Below are 21,661 nucleotides of genomic sequence, written 5' to 3'. Positions count from 1 at the left end.
AGAGCCTAGCGTCGCCCACTCACCTGGTCGAGGTGACGGCTAACCGGTGCCCTCCTGGTACCCGCTGACTACTGGCTAGTAGTAAGAACTTGGTCCCCTCTGCTTTCAGGTATCAACAATCTCTGATCCAGGCTTGGATCTCTACGAACTATTCATCACTGGTCGCCGGCCAGCAACTCCTTTTCTTCCGGCTCCTGGCTCGTCAGCGAAGACCCCGACGCCTGTAAGACTTGTGCAGCCGCAGCCCTCGTGGCTAGGTAAATCGGCATTTCGGTGCCTGCATAGCCTCTTTACTCTAGGGTCCCGAGTCCCTCACTTCCGACTTGCCTTATCGGGTCCGCCCGAGACCTTAAACTTTCCGTGTCCGAGGACACTTGTTTTAATTGTGCACTTGAAGTATTTTCCTAAGAGATTTGGTTTGTGCTTAGTACCCTGTCCTCATAAAGAGTCCAGGGCTGTTGTGAATCTTAATAAATATCCTGTTTATTTTCATAACACTTGTGTGGTGTCCTTTCACTGGGTGTTCAAGGGGTACATGTGTGGTAAACAGCTGGCTTAACGCGCCCTCTCGAGTCTTTAGCCTTAGACTGCTCGTATCCACGCTACTAGGATAGCTGGTCTACAGGTTGACTTACAACCAAACACCATAAGGGTCGTTGGAACGATACATAGCGGTCGCTAGAATAGCGAACGTTGCATATCGGGCCAACTTCTCACAATCACCATAAGGGTTGTTTGGACTGATACAAAGTGTTCACTAGAATAGTGAACATTATATATCAGGCCAACTTCTCACACGTGCCACTCCAGAACCTTCGTCCATGCCTAAAAGTATGCTTGTTTACTCATACTTTACACAGAGTTCTCTTACAAACGTAAAATACTCATTCCCCAAGGACCAAATGTCCGCCGGTAACTCGTTTTTTCTCTCCTCCTCCTCAGTAGCCGACTGCCAGATCTCCACCACCGCAAACGGGATAAAGCATCACTTGCTTCATTGTTTGCTCCAGGGGCATGCCTTGCTTGAAAGACAATATTATAATGCAGACAACCCCACACAAACCTCCTAAAAATACTCAGCACTTTCAAATCTCTTGGTGTCTTCTTACTCACCAACTGGACCACTGTAATATTGTCCACATTAAAAAAACGCTCTCCCATTCCCCATCTACTTGGTCCTCACTTCAATCACTTCAAACAATGAGAAGAATTTAAGAAACACGATGTTACTGCCTTGAATCTGTCTGTGCCCTGGCCACTGCCTTGGGCACCACCGTCCGCCCAGAAAAGACAAACACCATCTGCACCCTCCACACCCAAAAAAAATCTGCACATGCCATTTACTGTATCGCTTTTTAAGAAACATGCCTACACTGTCAAAACACACCATAAAATGCTGCTAGCCTCTGTAGTCTGCCCGCAAGTCTAACATGACCCCTACTCTATAATGCGGTAGGACAGTGGCCACCATGGCTAAAACAATACTCCTTCAGAAAGACCTCTCAGTCCTTTCCACTCTGCAAGCAAAGTTAAGGTGACCCAAAAAACTTGGAATTGTTCGTAATTCCAGCTTCTGCGCCTCACTAGCCTCCACCAACAAAGAAACAATATCTCTCACTTTGGCAATCAGCAGTCTAGCTTTCATCCTCCGTGTAATAAGTTCAAAACCCAAGAAAATGAGAGCAGTGCTAGGGTTCTTTTATTCTCTCCAGAGCAAGAGGTACATGTAACACATCACCAAATCCCAAATAAATGCCTAGAACCATTCGCCTGAAACACCCTTATCAACAAACAGAAAGTCCTCTGGGAAATGTTGAATCAATTTATAATCTTAATTACCACTGAAAGTAAAATAATAAAATGAAATAAAAAGTACTGAAACACTCAAACAGCTATCAAGAATTTATGGAGCCCATTGGTAAAACTCTGTCCACGTATCCAGTTCCTTCAAACTGCATACCAAGCAACTGAAAATCCACTGGGTGAACCAGTAATTTGCAAAACGATGGTTTGATATAACTTTTTGCCATTTCCGTTCCCTGATCACAATATATCGCCAACCTAATAGCACCATGCACAGCATATTGCACGGTTGCATTCTCCGATGCATTGTCATCATTCACTAATGATCCTTCGGGCAGTGATAAATGAGGTATCAACATACAATCCTTTAGATTTTTCTTAGGGAGCACGCCTAATGGAGATACTATTAGATGTGGTAACTGCACATGAAATATGGGCCAGTAATCCTCCTGTCTCGTACCTCTTTGTTCAATGGACCCTGAGGAATGTCCATAGCAGATTTCAAATTATCCTGACATCGTTGCTGCCTGGGGCCCTGGTGTAGGAAGGTACCTCCTGACTATGGTTGCCCCCAACTTTTTGCCCTGTGTTTTAGCTGGTTTTTGACATAGTCGACCTGGGACCCTGCCAATCAGGACCCCAGGCCTACTGCTCTCACTGTAAAATGGATTCCATGTACCTTAGGTACATTTCCAATTGGTACTGGGCCACCTTATCAGACCCTGTAACTCAGGGCATAGGTGTACCCAGGGCCTACCAGGGGCTGAAGCATGTATTATGCCACCCCTGGCTGGCCTCCTAAATCTGACACAACTGGCTGCATGACAGCTGGGGCAAAGTCGTGTAATCACCCTTTGCTGTAGATATGGTATACCTATATCTAACCCTAAAAATGGACACACAGATTCCTATCAGTCACTCCTATGGCAGGCCTTGACAATCCTGAAGGCAGAGTGCTTGGAATCGTGTGAGATGGTGCTCTGGCATGAGCTGAGCCTGTCTGCAGCTTGCGGAACCAAGTCCTAATAGCTGTTCCATGATAACGCATACCATATACTCTTATGTGCATTATAATCCTCGCGGTTAAATGCTATCTTTGGTATTGCTTTATCAAAACATGTCGAGTAAGGTGTCATACGAATTGGAATACTAACCCCTCGCCAATTCTGGCGACGGGGTTAGCATTCCACCCTTCTAGAGGGTCGCGACATGTATGTAACTGTGAACCCCGGTTAAAGTTAAGCGAAGCCTCAGCTCCACAAAATGGATGCTGCCACCACAGACACGAGTCTGACCTCCTGCTGCTGGGAGTCCCCCCAGAGAGGAGAGCTTGGACAAAGGGTTTCCTGTCAGGGGCGGTGCTAGCACCATCCCAGACAGGGTTTTGTGTATCCTGGGTAGGCAGGGCTTTACAGGAAGGTGACTGCTGAGTGGCACCCCGGTGCTCACTACGCATAGGCCGGTCAGAACCAGTTCCAGGGGCACACCAGCCCCTGGCCTGGGGAAAGTCCGGCATGGGAGAGGGGTGTAACCACCCCCCTCCTAGTCCCACCCATAGGCAGGACCTAGTCACCGGGTCAGCCCCTTTTCTTAGTATAAAGATAGGAGCGGGCCCCCTGTTCAAATGAGATCATCTTTGGAATCAAGACACCACTTTCTGCGAAAGGACATCAAGATTTCTTCTTCAAGATTCTCCCTTGTGGCTAAGGAGTAGTCACCCTGCATCCGCAGGCACCATCAAGAACACTGCGGTCTGCTGCAAGTCCTTCCTCAGGAATCCGACGACACAGCTCGACGAGACCCGGCTTCCCTGGCACCTCTGACCTCTACTCACCTCTACAGCCAAGCTGAGAACCGTGAGTGCGACGAGACCTCGAGAGACCGACGATCGCCAAGACTGCACGACTTCTTCACAACAAGCCCGCCGAGTGTCCCTCTGGTGAGTGCTTTGGGGTCCGAGAAGCCCCGACCCTGAGCAGCTCCAGCACCGAAGATCAGCCTCCCAGCATCTCCACGATCTGCGTGGGGCCCTTCTGCTTTTTGCTGCTCACCGCGTTGTTTGGCTACTAGTCCGCTGGCTTGTGGCCTTCTTAACGACGCCCGACGACATCACTGCTGCTGGTCTGGTTGCTCCAGACTGGCCCTTGTTTCCTTCCACAAGAGAAGCACCCCGGACCCTCCTGGTCCACTCCAGACGCCATTTTGAGTCCACCGCGTGGGCTTGAATTTGCCAAGGCTTTGTTGCCCAATCCTGGGTCCAGCGACGCCGACAGCTTCATCCATCGTGGGACAGCTCGCTCCTCCATCCTGGTCGCTGACAACGCCTCCTGGTCCGTGAGATCTGCAGAGCACAGCGTCGCCCACTCACCTAGTCGAGGTGACTACCATCCGGTGCCCTCCTGGTGCCACCTGACTACTGGCTAGTAGTCACGAACTTGGTCCCCTCTGCTTTCAGGTGTCATCCATCTTCAAGATCCAGGCTTGGATCACTTCGAACTCTCTTCACTGGTCGCCTGCCAGCATCTTTCTTCCAGGCTCCTGGTCCGTCTACGAGGATTCCCGACGTCTTTTGAGACCTATGCAGCTGCAGCCCCTGGGCTAGGTAACTTCGGCATTTCGGTGCCCCAGCATAGCCTCACTATCCAAGGGTCAGAATCCACTTTTGTTTTCCTCCTACCAGGTCGGGTTCGCCCGAGAACACTAACTTTGTCTTTACTAGCTACCATAGACTTTGTCCCGCATCACGCGTGAGAGTGCACACTCTGCACCCGAGTCCCCTGGGTCTCCTAGAAGTAATCTAACGATTCTATAGTAAAGTCCTAGCGATTCCAAAGCCTATTAGTACTGTACTTACCTGCTAGTAATTTCGCATTCCACTTTCAGAGTATATAGTTTTCCGTGCCCCTCGGGCATTTGTATATACTGTGCTAACTTAAGTATTTTCGTAAGAGTTTTGTGTTGTGCTTAGTACCCTGTCCTCATAAAGAGTACAGGGCTGTTGTGATTTTAATAAATACACTGTTTATTTTCATAACACTTGTGTGGTGACCTTTCACTTGGTGTTCAAGGGGTATATGTGTGGTATAACAGCTGGCTTAACACGCCCTCTCGAGTCTTTAGCCTTAGACTGCTCGTATCCACGCTACTAGGATAGCTGGTCTATAAGGTTGACTTACAACCAATCATCAATAAGGGTTGCTGGACTGATACATAGTGTTCACTAGAATAGTGAGCACTGCATATCAGGCCACCTTCTCACACCTGGTAACCAGCCTGAAATCAAACTTGAAACCGCTGTACAGTTTAGAAGCAGCTTCCCTATCTGGACATTGCCCCAGCCGCCATTACATTTTTTCTAATTTAACTGGAGCAGGCTTCCATGTGTAAAGGTTGTCCTCCCCAGCCCTTAAGAGATCTCCCCATGTCGTCTGGTGGCATCTGCGCGAAACATTGAATAAGTGTGTGTAAGCCTCCCATCTTAACATTATTTAAGGTGCAGATGTGTTAGTGCCAGACAATGTTTTCACAAGCGAGTAAGATTTGTATTGAACACCACATCTCTTGATTAAAATGGAACAGATGAGCCCTGCATCTGGAGATACAACTTAAGAAGTATTGAAACGTGATCAAGAAAAACAAAAACAAAATTCTGTCACTATGGAATGAGAGCCGCTCACTCCATGTACACAGAGAGCACTTACGACTGCTCCATTTTTGGAGCACATAAAACTATACTGCAAGCTCTAGAAATTGCATTCTGTGTTACTTCTGTTTACAAAAGCAAGTGTTGGTGCACCAACTGTAAAAACTACTCTACTCCAAGGTATGGATCAGTGAAATTTACTGAAAACCCGCTGCTCTTCTTACGGAGGTAAGCTAGCATTGGCAAAGCCAATGGGACTTGTCTACATGAGGTATTGGGTTTGTCATTGTTTTATAAGCCATGAAGTACAGAAGCTCAGCTGCTGTGCAATATGGCTGAAAGTTAAACCAAGAAAAAATGTTCTAATGCTTCCAGCCAAACGCTGCTGAGACCTGTTGGCTTTGCTATTGCTTGTTTAGATTTTGGAGGTGGCTTGAGTCGGAACTGCACTCTTCTACAACGGCTCCAAAGCCTGTTTAGAGAATCTGGGTTTGAATTTTTTCAGCTCTTTATTGGACTGTTGTTTTTGATTAATTAGATAGACTTAACTTCAACGTTTATTCAACATAAACATTTCTTAACCTATCTTATTTATGTTTGCCATGTAGTTCATCTTATTTAGTTGGAGTTGAAGGATGGGTGATGCTTTGGGTATAAGGTCGAAGAATGTCCTTGGTGACTCGTACAGCTTGGATAGAATTATCTCTCTCTTGTCTTCATTTGTTTGGTCCTGTCCTCAAATGTTGTTGATCTACCATGACTACAAGGAAGTTGACCTTAAAAATGAATATTGTCGCTGTCTCCTGCTTTGGAAGATATTAATTGAACAAAACAGTTTCAAAGCAGTGATTACATCATAGTGGTTTTGTTCTTAGGAAGGTTTGAAGATGCTGTGCTTAACATTATAGGTAAAATCCACCAAGGAGTAAAGTAGAAGCAACAAAGAGAAGACGGTGACAAGGACGACCGGTCAGTAGAGGAAGCAAAAGGCAGGATTTGGCATAGAAGAATCCGTAAAAGCAAAGGTAGAACATTTGAAACGTGCCATAGATGATCATGAAAAACAAAATGTGCAGCATTGGAGACGGAAGAGTCGAAATTGGTACCAGAGGAGCATGGAGACACGGAACGGGTTTCTGTGGATACACAATCAGAAGAATGGATGCCAGAAACACACTAAGGGACACTACGTTCGCATGAAGGCTACTTCAAGAGGGTAAACATTTTTTATGAATTTATTATTATGGTTTGTTTATATGTTAATGTGCTTTGATTTTGATAAATGAAAGCTGCTAAATGCTAGTAATGTAATATGATAGATTTTTGGAACGCACTTTAGTATTGTTTTTGCCTGTAGCAAAAATGATAAAAACCGTTAACTTAGTGTATGGGTATACAAATGAAATAACAACAAACAATCTTCATATTATAAAAAAAAGGTTAAACGGCACATGAAATGATTAACTTTAAACTGATAATGAACCATGCTTTGCAGTTGAAATGGACAGTTGACCACTGCACAGACCTACTGGCTAGCACAGAAAGGTAAAGCTGCATGTTGGGCTTGCACCTACACTGCTCCTGGGCCACTTCATGGTTCCTGAAATCCCTTGTAGTTCCTGCTGTATGCTGCATTTCTCCTGGATTTGTACCTGTGTTGCCTTTGGGGGATTTCATAGATCCTGAAAGCTCATGGGGTGGCGCATGTACCAGAGGACTCTGTCTTCCAATCTCCTCTCAGTCTGCACTTTGGGCCATATATTCTATATCTTTGTTCCTGCCCATCCATTCGATATCGCTCGCCAGTAAAAAAAATACTTCATTTCGTTACATTGTTCAGGTTTCGTCAGACAATCCCTAAGAGGGAAATTCCTAATTTTCTAACCCCACACCTTTTAGCATATTTTGTAGGGGCCACCTCATTCTCCGCACTACCAATTTTACAGTCTTACAATGATCTTACAATCTTTATCTCCACTCACATCTCTTAGTCCTCTGTCTAAGAAGTCTCATAATTTCACACAACCATGCATTAGTTGCTAACTGCTCTGCATCTTAGCTGCCCTCTCCACCTCTCAATATCTTCCTCACTTCTCTGCATTCCTATAATCCTACCTCCTCACCAGACTTACCCTTTCTATATCTATTTTTTCTATATCCCTTAAATTCTAATTTATCGCCATGTTACTTCTCAGCTACCTTCCTTCTACATCACTCTCATTATTGTCCCTGCTGGTTAAAAATTCCTGTCAAGTGTATTCTCCCTTCTGCTCACTACCTATATCTTGTAACAATCCCTTACTTGACTGACCCACCCATTTTTCCCATCTATCTGCAACACACCTTCTTAACTGTGCCTATACCATTTCCTCTAATAACCTCCACACCCTAACTGCACAGTGGTGGCTCCTCCGCTAAGGCAGAGGAGCGTCGCTCCACTGCTTTTTACTGGAAAATAAAGAGAAAATAAAATAATAGCTTGTGTTATTATCATTTTATTTTCTCCTAATTCTGCTGCTTTGGGTGAGGGGGCGGGGTCAGGTGAGGAGTGTTAGCTCCCTCCTAAATGCGCAATGGCTTCTTGGCCGGCTCTCCCAGGCCACCTAAAACAGTCTTGCACACTTCACATTTTCTCCATGCAGGCTGCATTACATCTTGCATGGAAATATGGCCAGGCTCCCAGTCAGCGTCTGAGCGCCGAAGCGGTCGCTCCCCTCGCTGCTCCCTGCACATCAGCTGGTATCGTTCCGATCATGCTCTGCACGCATTGCTCGCACTGCTAGAAGCTGCTAGGATTTGTAGCGCCTACTACCTGACTTGCTCGCACTGCAGATTGATTAGAGATTGTAGCGCTGTACTTTGGAGACCGTGCATAGATATTTACTGCACCATTATTTTTTGTCTGTGTCACACGCTTTGCCTGCTCTGTTTATTGTTGTCTGACTGTGCTGACCAGTCTATTAGTGCTTTTTTAAGGTCGTGCCCCATCTCGTCCTATAGCGCTTTTTGGCTCGCTGCCATTTTGTTTGTTTGTTTGTTGTTCTGCCTCACAGCCCGGCTATCCACCCGCTCCCGCCTCCGAGCTGCTCCTCCCTCGCCCCACCCCCTCCTCTATCCACTTATGACAGATGCATTTGCTCTCAGCGTTCACGCGCAGCGGACGCGCCCCATTCCGCCGAAGGTGCGCCAAAGGTAAGCCCGTCTACGCCCGTCCGCGCCTGGACTGCGCCCAGCGCCAGACCCCCTGTCCCCCGCAAAATCCACTCCACCCGCATAAGGTATGCCGCCGCTACTCTCCTTTCCCTTAACCCCGGTCGCACCCCACAATGCTACGTAGCTACCCCAGGACACACCCATGGTCCTTTCTCCTGCCTCTCCTGCAAGTTCGCCTGCATCAAGACCCATACCAAATCCTCCTCCTCCAAACACAGCTCCGATTCTAACCACCTCAAATGCATCCTGCTGAACACCCGCTCGGTCCACAAACACGCCACTGAACTCTGGGACCTACTCGACACTACATCACCGGACGTCGCCTTCCTTACAGAAACATGGATGAACACCTCATCAGCGCCCGGCATCGCCATAGCCGTCCCGGACGCCTACAAGATCATCCGAAAGATCGCACAAACCAAACAGGAGGAGGCATCGCCATCGCCCATAAGAACACCATCCGAATCGCAACCAGCTACGACGATAACCTCGCGACCGCCGAACACCTTCACTTCCAGATCCGCACCAACCCCAGAACCACACTTAGAGGCACCCTCATCTACAGACCACCAGGATTCTGCACACAATTCAACGAAGACATCACTGACTTCATCAGCCCACATGCCCTCACCTCCGAGAATTACATCCTACTGGGAGACCTCAACTTCCACCTGGAAAAGAAAAATGACAGCAACACCACCACCCTTCTGGACAACCTGGCCAATCTCTGACTCAAACAACTTGTTGACACCCCCACCCACTTAGCCGGACACACGCTCGACCCCATTTTCACCTCCAGCAAACACATCTCCTTCGATCACACCACAGCCCTCCACTGGACGGACCACAGCTGCGTCCACTTCAGCTACAAAAAGACCACAACCCACATCCCACCAGAACCTATTCCTCGAAGAAACTGGAACAAAATCACCACCGACCAACGCTTCACATCGCTTAACCAAATCCCCCCCGCCATATCATCGGACCCAAACCAAGCTGCCACTAATCTCACACAATGGATCACCCACAGCGCTGACGAATTAGCACCCTTTAAAAACCACCAGATCAAACAAGGAAACAAAAAGGCCCCTTGGTTCAACGATGACCTTAAGAAATCCAAGAAGTTATGTCGTACCCTCGAGAAAACATGGAGAAAAAACCCAACCACTGACAACCTGATCGCCTTCAAGGACGCCACCCGCAAACACCACCAATTGATCCGATCCACCAAGAAATCAGCTTTCAAGGATCGACTCGACGACAACGCCCACAACAGCAAGGAACTATTCAACATCGTCAAAGAATTTACCAACCCCACCGCCGGCACCAACGACATCACTCCCTCCCAGGACCTCTGCGATTCTTTATCCTCTTTCTTCCACAACAAAATTGCCGACATTCATAACAGCTTTGTAAACCTGTCCGAAGACCAACCCACTCCACCCAACTCCGAACCAAAACAGCACTCTTACAACCTTTGCGCCTGGAACCCAATCAGGACTGAAAACACCAGCAGCCTGATGAACTCCATCCACCCGGGATCGCCAACTGACCAATGTCCCCACCAAATTTTCAGCAAAGCAGACTCCATCATCGCACCCCATCTCCGCGATGTCATCAACTGCTCCTTCATCTCCACTACCTTCCCAGAAAGCTGGAAACATGCCAAACTCAGCGCTTTCTGAAGAAAACCACAGCGGACCCCTCTGAACTTAAGAACTACCGCCCCATCTCACTCCTCCCCTTCCCGGCCAAAGTCATCGAGAAAGCCGTCAATACTCAGCTCGCTGCCTTCCTTGAATCCAACAACTCACTTGACCCCTCACAATCCGGCTTCCGAGCCAAACACAGCACCGAAACCGCCCTCATCGCTGCTACAGACGACATCCGAACGCTACTGGACAACGGAGAAACAATTGCCCTCATCCTACTTGACCTCTCCGCCGCATTTGACACAGTCTGTCATAACACACTCATACAACGCCTCAACAACGTCAGAGTACAAGGAAAAGCGTTGGAATGGATCACCTCGTTCCTCGCCGGAAGAACCCAGAGAGTCCGCCTCCCCCCTTTTAGATCAGAGGCCACTGAAGTCATCTGCGGCGTACCACAAGGATCATCATTCAGTCCCACCCTCTTCAACGTATACATGAGTCCCCTCGCATCCATCGTGCGACAACACAACCTCAACATCATCTCCTACGCTGACGACACCCAGCTGATCCTCTCCCTCCCCCCAAAGACCCAAACACCGCCAAAACCAATCTACACGAAGGAATGAAAGAAGTAGCCGAATGGATGAAGAACAGCCGTTTAAAACTAAACTCTGACAAAACGGAAGTCCTCATCCTAGGATCATCCCCCTCTGCCTGGGACGACTCATGGTGGCCACCGGCCCTAGGTACAGCACCCATACCTACGGACCACGCACGTAACCTTGGCTTCATCCTTTACTCCTCCCTATCGTCTCATCATCATGCTTCAACATCCTGCGCATGCTCAAAAAAATCTTCCTCTGGATCCCCACTGAAACAAGAAAGACAGTCACCCACGCACTAGTCACTAGCCGACTAGATTACGGAAACACCCTTTACGCCGGAACCACAGCCAAACTACAGAAAAAACTCCAACGCATCCAAAACGCCTCAGCCAGAATCATACTGGACATCCCCCGTCAAGCTCACATTTCTGGTCACCTGAAAGATCTCCACTGGCTTCCCGTCAACAAGAGAATAAAGTTTTGTCTCCTCACCCAATCACACAAGGCCCTCTATGAACTAGGACCCGAATGCCTCAACAAACGACTATCCTTCTACACACCCACCCGCCAACTACGTTCATCCAATCAAGCCCTCGCCGCAATTCCACGCATTAATAGGTCCACCATGGGAGGAAGATCTTTTTCCTACTTAGCGTCCAAAACCTGGAACTCTCTCCCCACCCACCTCCGCCTCACACAGAACCACCTCTCTTTCAGAAAGCAGCTAAAAACCTGGCTATTCGATAGGTAACGCATCCACCCTCCCTCAAGTGCCTTGAGACCCTCCGGGTGAGTAGTGCGCTATACAAATTACTGAATTTGAACTTGCGCTCCGACCAATCACAATGCTGCTAAGACAGTGATCTGATTGTCTGACTGGGAATTTGGGTGTGCTTCCTGCTGTTCCAGTCAGCGAGGGAGGACTATGGAGGAGAGATGCGGCGAGGAAGCAGCGAGAAGATACACTTTTTATTTTATTTTTTGGCACCCGCTTCCCCCACATTATCCCCCCTCCCGTACTTGCCCCCTACCTCCGATCCATGCTGGGTTCCGCTGTGACTGCACAAACTCTAATCTGCTTTCCACTACCTCTCATACTTCAATCTTCCTGTCAAATCTTATCATGTCTCAGACTAAACCTACTCGATCACTTTTTGCAACATGTTATGTTATGTTAACTGTTTTTGTACCGCGCACAGCTCCCCCAGCAGAGGGGCGTCCTGGCGCCATAAGAAGGTATGCACAACACAGCATAAAAGAGACTCAGAGATTTTTATTAAAAAGGAAGGTTAAAATAGCCCGTCTAAACTGGAGTAAATCATCCAGTGCCCGAATTTCAGCAGGAAGAGAGTTCCACAACTTTGCGGCCACTACTCGAAAGGAGCGGCCACCTGTCCTACTCAGCAAGAAACGTGGGACAACAGACAGGATCTGACCCATCGATCTCAAGGATCGGGAGGGAACGTAAGGGGTCATGAGGTTCGTCAGGATTGGGGGGGGCGTGCCTTTTTAAGATTTTAAAAGCCAGGCAAAGCACCTTAAACTCTATCCTCCGACCAACAGGCAGCCATTGGAGCGCTTGCAGTGTTCTCGAAACCGGACACCGCCTTGGCAAGCCCACCACCGCTCTGGCTGCGGCGTTCTGCACTCGCTGCAGCCGCGTAAGTTCAGCCTGGTTTATTCCTGCTAGCAACGCACTGGCATAATCTATCCTAGATAGTACTGAGGCTTGGACCACTAGCTGTCTGGTGGGGGCATCGAAGAATTTAAGTACAGGTCTAAGGCCCCTGATAATGCCAAAGCAAGAGGCTGCCATCCTCTTAGTATGGCAGGTGAAACTGAGAGTAGGGTCCAGCCAGACCCCAAGGTTTTTTATCTCCATTACAGGAGAAGGGATCATTCCTAATTCGGGAGGCCACCAGTTATCATTCCACCATCCTGCCTGCTTGCCCACAACCATGATCTCTGTCTTCTTAGTGTTCGATTGGAGACAGTTCTGATTCATCCAATTGGCCACCGCACGTAGACCCTCGCAAAACCTGAGGGCCTCCACATCTGAGTCCCCACTCAACGTGACCGCCAGCTGCGTGTCATCCGCATAGGAGACCATTGTCAGGCCCCAGCGCTTGACTACCGCAGCCAGCGTTCTAACGTACAGGTTGAATAAAGTGGGACTCAGGGATGATCCCTGTGGGACCCCCAGTGTCAGCGGGTAAGAGGTAGATTTGACGGGTGGGATAGCAACCTGGAATGATCTATCAGAGAGAAAGGACCGGAACCAACACAAGACGGACCCTCTGACATCTACCTTGGAGACCTGTCAGCCGTAGAGTGGTCTTCCCCCAAACTTTTTGCCCGCTTACCTCTTTTTGCTGTACCTTTTTGTTGGCCATACGACTCTGAGCACTTTACTACTGCTGATAAATGTTAATGTACACGTGTTTCGCCCCTAAAACATGTTAACATTGGTGGTGTACACAATTGGGATACATAATTTATCTGTAAGTCTCCAGTAGAGTGCACTATTGTGCTCAGGGCATGTAAATTAAATGCTACTAGTGATCCTGCAGCTCTGATTGTGCCACCCACACGAGTAGTCCTTTAAACATTTCTCGGGCATGCCACTGAAGAGCCTGTATGTATAGTTTTACTGCCACTTCAACTTTACATTTCAAACCCATTGCCAAGCCCTAAACTCCTTTTTTTAAAAAAAAAAAACAATTTTTATTGCGTCAAGTGTCAAATATACTGCAGCGCTCTGTAACCCAGATGCTAACTACTACATTCTACAACACAGATATTTCTTTGACTTTTAAAATATACATTCTGCAATAAAATAAATAACTAAAAAAGAAAAAACTAAAAAATAATAAGTCCCCAACAAAACTCTCCCCCAATGCACTGTCTTTGCTCCACATACTAGACATCCCCCGCCCTCCCAACTCATCTGTAGCAAGTCTCTTTACTGTTTGACCCCTGTACCACAGTCCTACCCAATTAACCCAGTAGAGCAGCATCTCCCTCAGAGACAGGTTCCTAGTAGAGGCCTCTATAATCTGCCCATCTCTTCCAGATCGTAGGGTGCTTTTGCGGACAACCCGAGGTTTAAAAAATAGGAACCCTCCAGACCCATATTAAAATCCAGACCATTTTTTCCATGCAGACAACGAGTGTAAGGCCTCTGCCTTCCACTTTCGTGCAATGTCTTGCTTGGCTAATGTGAAGCCCAATGTCATCAGGTGGGGCTTGTAGATATTTCCCCCCACCTCCTTCATTATATGCAGCAGCACCAATTTAGGCGAGAAGGGAAGCTCCCACCCCTAAACTTCTGCAAGGCAGGCCAATTCCCCCACCAGAACTTCACAATCGGGATACACTGCCAGACCGTATGAAATAGAGTACCATCTTCCCCTGCACATCGCAGGCATACCCGGGATGCCACTAGGCCTGCCTTCCATAGTCTGACACGAGTATAATAAACCCAGTATATGAATTGTATCAACCGGAGGCGCATTGCTATTGCTGCCTCCCGGTGGTGGCCAGCGCCTCTGTCCAATCATTCCCTTCCAAGGGCGCAAGGTCCCCCTCCCATATCGCCCTAAGTTTATCCAGTGTAGTGGGGCTATTCGTCACCAGAGTCTGGTAGATCTTGGAAATTGTATGGTCTTGTAAGTCGCCCATAAACAGTTTAGCTTCAGTGAGACTGAACTCTGGGAGGGACTGGGAAGAAGGGCGTGCCTAATCTGAAGATATTTCTAAAATTGTGTATTTGGCATCTGGAATTCGTGCTGAAGATCCTGGAAATACTTCAGGACCGTCCCTCGCATCACGGTTCCCAGGGTAGAGATCCCAATATTGTCCCATTCTCGAAAGCCCGCTAGGCCAGCTAATTGTGGCAGTCTTCCATTGAGCCAAAGTGGGGTCTATTTCATCAACTTGCCTCACCACCCCATCTTTCGTAGCGCCTGCCTCCACACCTGAAACACTACCCTAGTAGCGGACGACCGGGCATTATGGACTGATGCCAAGTACAGTACTAAACTCCTCTTTTATTACACATTTGTCACACCTAAGGTAGGCCCTAGGGTACCCATAGGGCAGAGTTCTGTGTAAGTAAAAGGTAGGACATGTACTTTTAAGTTTTGCATGTCCTGGCAGTGTAACACACCTGAATTAGTTTTTCACTTCTGTGAGGCCTACTCCTCTCATAGGTTAACATTGAGAATTCTTTTTTTTACTCACATACTTTATAGGGTTTTAATTACTTACTTTGCCGTAATCGTTTCATGTAGAATCACATATTATTTTTCAGTGCTTGTATGATTTTTCACAAATTTACTTGCATTATTGGCATAAGCTAAGATAGGTGTTGCATAATAAGTTCCCCAAAAAGCATCAGGTGGAAACAACTAATTTCCTAACATAACAGAACCCTTCCCTCACGGTTTGCCATACGTCAATTAAAGCATGCCTTGTTTCAGCATTGTAGGTAGTATGTAATCAGTTGGTGAATATACCCTCGGTACAGCATTATAGGGGAACAATCTCAGGGGTTAGGGCTTCGCGGGTGACCACTGCATTCTTGCAGCTGTGGGTGGTGCCCAACCATGGCTGCTTCTCTGGGGGCAGGTGGTGGTCTGAGACTGGTGCACAGCAGAGCTAGGTTAACAGTGTGTCCCATCCAATCGTTGTTGGTCGCTTCCGCAACCCACAATATTCTTCCCGGCGGAGCACACTCTCTCCGCCATACCCCACCTCTCCATCCACTCCCTCCACATGGACAATGTGGGATGCGCTTCTGATTTCCACCTCCTTCTTGTTGGGCGCTTTGCCAAGAGAAGTGCCTGGTCCGCAAAACTCACTTTCAACGTATTATCTTTAGGGCACTGGGAGAGACTCAGAAGGTAGCTTTCGGCAGAACGCCGGTTGGTCCTTCGCGCCACCCCCTCCAGCTTAGTGTCGACCTGTGCCCAGTATAAAGATATTGTGGGGCAAGCCTAGAGGCATCTGTATCTGATCAGCATCTTATTCAGGCCTTCTGGGGCATACAGAGGAAACATTGGGGGATATAGTTTGCAGTCTATGGTGTGAGTTATGCATGATGCAGAATTGAGTATGGTATACATTTGAACATAGAGTTACTGTGAACTTTCTTTGGGACATTCATGGAGGAAATGCCATTCCGTGTTTCGGAACCCTCGTCTCATTTCCTTTCCCTCCAGTTCTTCAAAGGGACCAGGGAGGTTGCTAGATGCGCACACAGTCCCAAGTATAACCATTGTATCAAATGCCTGCCATGTCCCATTATGTACAACAACTGTATAAATTTGTGTGTGGTTCTATCCCTTCCTTGGAACAGTGTTGTCTGACACACCATAAATTTTACGCATGCTTGGGACAGTGAGTCTGAAACACCCTGCTCACTTGCAAAATCTGCATGGCTCAGCAGTGCTGCATCCTCAACAGTGCCCACCCTGCTGTCCCTCCTTTTGTCCATACGTGTAAAAAGCGTTGCGTCAGTGTCACGGTCAGCGTGGGGAGGCGAGTAAGGTACATTAGGAGCATAGGGAACAGTTGAGACAGTGCATCCCATGTCTGTTTTCCAATGGGTAAGAGCATCTTCTAACAGCAGTGGGGCTTCTGGGGGGTGGGGAGTGCAAACCGGGACAGAGTAATTTGTGTAGTTTACCCTGTGTGATCATGCGGTGTGTGAATACTATCCCCTGAAGATTGTCGCCTTCCAGCCAATAGGAGAGACAATTCAGCCTGCCCTCAAGGCAGTAAGATTTAAAGTCCGGTGCTCTAATCCTCCTGCTGTCTGATGGCAGCTGCAGCTTTGCAAGACTGATGTGCCTCCTCCCATGGCCCCATATTAAGTCTATCGGGAGAGTGTTCCGGGTTTTAAAATATCGAGCTGGTATTGCTACAGGCACATTTATGAAGAAGTAAAGAAGGCGTGGAAGCATCACCATTTTGGAGATGGCGAGGTGGGCAGTCACTCAAAGTGGGAGCGAGGCCCAAAAGGCCACACGAGAGCAGAGTGAAGTGATCCCCCTCTGGAGACTACCCTCTAATAGATCCTATGTGTCTCGATATATTTGAATCCCCAGGTATCTGAATGTAGTGGGTGCCACCTGGATTAGTTTGCCACCAGAGGGGACGGCTGGGACAAAGCGTCTGTCAGCAAAGAGAATAGCATGGGAATTACCATCATCGTGGCTAATCCTGAGACTGACTCAGAGTGTAAATGTCTGGGCTACTGTCTGTAGATCCTTCCGTAAATCTTGGGATATCATATTATATCATCTGCATAGAGAGGCAGAGCATGAACTGTAGGTCCAATAGAGATTCCCTAGGCATGGGTGTCTTGTCTGAGTCTTTGTGAAAGGGGTTGTAGTGCAATCACAAATAACATCGGGGAGAGCAGGCACCCTTGTTGAGTGCCTTGGAGAATGGGGTAAGCATCCGATATGTGCACTCTTGTTTGCACACTTACAGTGGGCAAAGTGTATAGTAATTCAACCCAACAGGTATAGTTAGGAGGGACACCAATATGTTGAAGAACGGCTAACATGAATTCCCAGCTTCAGGTATCAAACGCTTGGCGAAGGTCAAGGGAGAGCCAGCTCTTCTACAGAGTGGAACCAGAGACCGTATCCATGAAATGGTATAGTCTATGTATATTTAAAGATTTTCCATGACTGGGTACACATGAATACGTTTTGGAAGGAGAGGAAGGAGTTGAAAAGCCAGTCCCTTAGTTAGAATTTTGTGCTCAGTATTTATTAGCGATAGAGGCCTATATGATGCCTTATCTGTGGAAATCCTGATAGGTTTCGGTGGGGAGGTCACTAGGGCCTGAACCATGGTGGTGGGCAGCACTCCGTTCAGTTCAGTTCATAAAGCTTTTATTCGGTTTGTATATGTACAATCATGTAAGCCGAACAATAAAATATATATACACATTCAAAATATCAGCATAAACCCAACAGTATTATGCACTAACCTCTATGCTATATAACAGGATAATTTCATAAACCGACCTCCGTGTTAACTTAGTACTAGAATGGAGACACACTATTATATATAAATAAATGCATCATAAAATATTAAAGTGCATAGTGCTATAAAAAAATATCATGTACGAGAGTCCTGATGTACAAAATCACAATATTTATACAGTTACCTATTCCAATAGTGGCGGAACTGTGGGGCTGAGCTGAAGTGCTGCTCCCTAAAGTGACATATGCAAAATAAAGTGACCCATGCAAAAGTGCATATTTAGCCATATAACAGAGTTCGCACCATGATAATATATGCCTCCTCACCACTCTGTCACTATGCATTCTTCACTGTATTATTTACACCCAATAGACAGTGATCAGCAGTCGGTAATTATTCTCTCATAAAAGAGATATGTGCAAAAGTACAAATGTGAAAATCAGGCCATAACAAAAATAGGATTTCACTGTATTTTACAATAATATAGATTTCCTAGCAGCTCTACTTTTCACTATAAAATGTGCGACATAAAAACAGACATCTGGGGTCTCAAGAGAACATAATAATTTCATTGCATCTACTGTTAAACGAATTCCATATTTTAAAAGGATGGGCTTCAAATAAAATTTCCTTAACCCCTTTGCATGCTCGTGACGGAGCCGCTCCGTCACGAGCCGCGGTTGAGCTGTGCTCATGACGGAGCGGTTCCGTCATGGCCCCGCCCGCACAATGGAACGTCCAGCGCAGGCGCGGAATTAGCGCTGTGCAGGCGCGCTGAGCGGGCCATGACGGAACCGCTCCGTCATGAGCACAGCTCAACCGAGGCTCATGACGGAGCGGCTCCGTCATGAGCATAGAAGGGGTTAAAAATACATAAAATTTACAAAATAGCAGGAAATGACAACAACTTTGCTTTGAGACATTATCACAGGGGCAATTTGTATTAGTGCCTTCCCCTATATTGGGGAACGATACAAGATGGTGTACAATGCCCAGCCGTAAACGTGTTAGTACAAATCGATGAGAGGGTCTGGACACATCCACCAGCACTCATTTCTCCAGTGAGGAGTTGTAAAGGCACTCCAGCTGTGGCACCAATTAAGTGGAAAAGGTGTTGTATAATTTCATTAGTAGTCCATCTTTTCCCAGGGTTTTGCTGTGGGGGAGTTCTTTGATGGCCTGCTGAATTTCATTGGTAGACAATGGGGCCGCAAGTGCCTTCCTGCCTGGAACCTGTGGGAGGATTAAGGCATTAAAACAATTACTACTAAACAGCCTGAGGGCCAGCCGAAGGACGGATAACGAAGAACTCAGAACAATTTTTGTGGAAGGCATGATTGGCCAGCTGGGGTGTGATGATATCAAGTATGGGGACTGAAGGGGGTACATCTCTGTCATCTGGGCAAGTAAAGTGCCTGATTTGTCAGCTTAGCATGTGACCACTGTATGTACGACCAGTAATCATGGCACACAAATGCTCTAAGAGGTTTTTCATATTCAATCAGCACTGCTTGGAGCTCCTCTGTTCTGGTCTCATTCTCCGCTACAGCCCATTCAAAGGATCCCATTTCTCTCTTTACACGTGTCAACTCCTGATTTACCGTTTGGTGGGCTCCAGTTCCTCCGACTCTATGAGTGATGTGGTGGCAGTATTAGTGTTGTCTGTGAAGTAGGTATCTATGGTTTTAGCCAAGGTGTCGCAAAATAGCCCATCCTCCAGAAGACTAGAGTCAAGTCTCCACTTGGAGACCGGGGTGGGCACCAGCTCTAGACTAAAGCGAGTTCTGAGGGGGTGTGGTCTGTCCGGATTTTCCAATGGTAGGTAGTATGTGCGACATGATAAGCTTAAAGGATGCTGACATCTGTGGTGAGTGATTGTAGTAGGCTGGCTTATATATGGTGTACACTTATTATGTGATGCATCTTGCACTAATACAGGCAACCCTTATGGGGATTTTAGTAGTGTTTGGTAACTATTGAGAGCTCTCAAAGTGGTAGCTGTGGAGAGCAGCCTTCAGGCTTATCTTGAAGGAGTGTTCAGCAGCTAGTTTCACCAGTTTAATCATGTAGTGTAGGTTAAACAAAAATAAACAAGCAGTGTATATATTGTAGGAGAGTAGGGTCTGCAATCCTATAATCACCCAGATTTTTTGCTTTTGTTTCACTGGTTTACGACTTCTCTGGCTGTGGGCCTGCCAATCAGACCCACAGCCTGGCTGTTCTCTTTCTAAATTACAACATGTACCCTAGGTGCATTTACCAATTTGTACTGGGCCACCTTATCAGACCCTGTAACTCAGGGCATAGGTGTACCCAGGGCTGCCAGGGGCTGCAGCATGTATTATGCCACCCCTGGCTGGCCTCTTAAATTTGACACAACTGGCTGCATGACAGCTGGGGCAAAGTCGTGTAATCACCCTTTGCTGTAGGTGTAGTATACCTATACCTAACCCTAAAATGGACACACAGATTCCTATCAGTCACTCCTATGGCAGGCCTTGACAATCCTGAAGGCAGAGTGCTTGGAATCGTGTGAGATGGTGCTCTGGCATGAGCTGAGCCTGTCTGCAGCTTGCGGGACAAAGTCTATGGTAGCTAGAAATTGCAAAGTTAGTGTTCTCGGGCGAACCCGACCTGGTAGGAGGAAAATGAAAGTGGATTCTGACCCTTGGATAGTGAGGCTATGCTGGGGCACCGAAATGCCGAAGTTACCTAGCCCAGGGGCTGCAGCTGCATAGGACTCAAAAGACGTCGGGAATCCTCGTTGACGGACCAGGAGCCTGGAAGAAAGAAGTTGCTGGCAGGCGACCAGTGAAGAAAGTTCGGTGGATCCAAGCCTGGATCGATGGAAGATGACACCTGAAAGCAGAGGGGACCAAGTTCGAGACTACTAGCCAGTAGTCAGTGGGCACCAGGAGGGCACCGGATGGTAGCCACCTCGACAAGGTGAGTGGGTGACGCTGTGACCACAGATCTCACGGACCAGGAGGCGTTGTCGGCGACCAGGATGGAGGAGCGATCTGTCCCACGATGGATGAAGCTGTCGGCGTCGCTGGACCCAGGATTGGGCAACAAAGCCTTGGCAAATTCAAGCCCACGCGGTGGACCTAAAATGGCGTCTGGAGTGGACCAGGAGGGTCCGGGGTGCCTCTCTTGAAGAAGGAAGCAAGGGCCAGTCTGGAGCAACCAGACCAGCAGCAGTGATGTCGTCGGGCGTCGTGAAGAAGGCCACAAGCCAGCCGGCTAGTAGCCACACAGCGCTGTGATCACGCAAAAGCAGAAGGGCCTCACGCAGATCGTGGAGATGCTGGAGGGCTGATCTTTGGTGCTGGAGCTGCTCAGGGTTGGGGCTTCTCGGACCCCAAAGCACTCACCAGTGGAAGACTCGGTGGGCTTGTTACAAAGAAGTCGTGCAGTCTTGGCGATCGTCGGTCCCTCGAGGTCTCGTCGCACTCACGGTTCTCAGCTTTGCTGTAGAGGTGAGTAGAGGTCAGAGGGGCCAGGGAAGCCGGGTCTCGTCGAGCTGGGTCGTCGGATTCGTGAAGAAGGACTTGCAGCAGACCGCAGTCGCCTGCCAGCAACTTCTTTCTTCCAGGCTCCTGGTCAGTCAACGAGGATTCCCAACATCTTTTGAGTCCTATGCAGCTGCAGCCCCTGGGCTAGGTAACTTCGGCATTTCGGTGCCCCAGCATAGCCTCACTATCCAAGGGTCAGAATCCACTTTCGTTTTCCTCCTACCA

Source organism: Lissotriton vulgaris, chromosome 11, assembly GCF_964263255.1.
Source record: "Lissotriton vulgaris chromosome 11, aLisVul1.2, whole genome shotgun sequence".
Lineage (NCBI taxonomy): Eukaryota > Metazoa > Chordata > Amphibia > Caudata > Salamandridae > Lissotriton > Lissotriton vulgaris.
Note: the sequence above shows the minus strand (reverse complement) of the source record.